Source organism: Eumetopias jubatus, unplaced genomic scaffold, assembly GCF_037043125.1.
Source record: "Eumetopias jubatus isolate StellerSeaLion01/CBP00866 unplaced genomic scaffold, mEumJub1_p1.0 scaffold_11, whole genome shotgun sequence".
In the NCBI taxonomy this organism is placed as follows: Eukaryota; Metazoa; Chordata; class Mammalia; order Carnivora; family Otariidae; genus Eumetopias; species Eumetopias jubatus.
Window position 1 is genome coordinate 115210143 of NW_028274817.1, and position 855 is coordinate 115210997.

Sequence of the window (855 nt, forward strand, 5' to 3'; positions counted from 1 at the left end):
TACGCCTCGCCCCGCCCCTCATGCCGGGTACGTCATCTCGCTTAAGCACATCACGTCCCCGTCGCCCCAGCCCAAGTCTCCGACAAAACAGTGTCCCATCTTGGGCTTACTCACCGCGTCGGAGCCCGAATCTCTCTCCGTCCACCCAGAGCCTGGGTCCGCACCCCGTCTCTGCCCCGGCTACACCTCTGCTGCCGTCGCTCGGAGCCTGCAGCCGCAACCACGCGCCTGCGCACTAACTTGGTCCCGCCTCTGCCTTCCGCCTGGGTCACCCCTCCTTCGAGCCGGACCATCTTCGCCACGCCCTCACGTATGCGTCACGCCCTCGCGCTCCGCCTACACCACGGCCCTTCTTCCTCTTACGTAATATGTGTCCCGGATGCTACTCTGAGGCCCCGCCTTTCCACAGGTCTTTTTCACATCCCTGTTATCCCCTGGATCACGCTCATTCCTCTGACCCCATATCCCTCCCTTGTGTCTACGTCCGTCCTTTCCACTCTGGCAATTCCTCTGCCCTTTGCCTGCGCTCACCTCTTCCGCTGTCTCGACCAGCTTTGTCGTGCCCTTGTAGCGGCCACGCCACGCCCTTCACGCACTAAGTCCAGCTTTCTCAGGTTACGCCCCTGGGCTATGCCTAGGCCACGCCCTTCCCGCCTAGAACGTCGCAGGCGTTCCTTCCCACGGTGTCCAGGCCCCGCCCCTCACGCCGGGTCACGTTCCTTCCCTGCTTTCCGCAGGGTCCTACGTCATGGCCAATCCCAGCGCCACACGGCACGACCCTACGATCTGCATTGGCCACGCTCAAGCCCGTTTGAGCATTTTCTGGCGTTCCGTCATGGCCACTCCCTGGGTTCT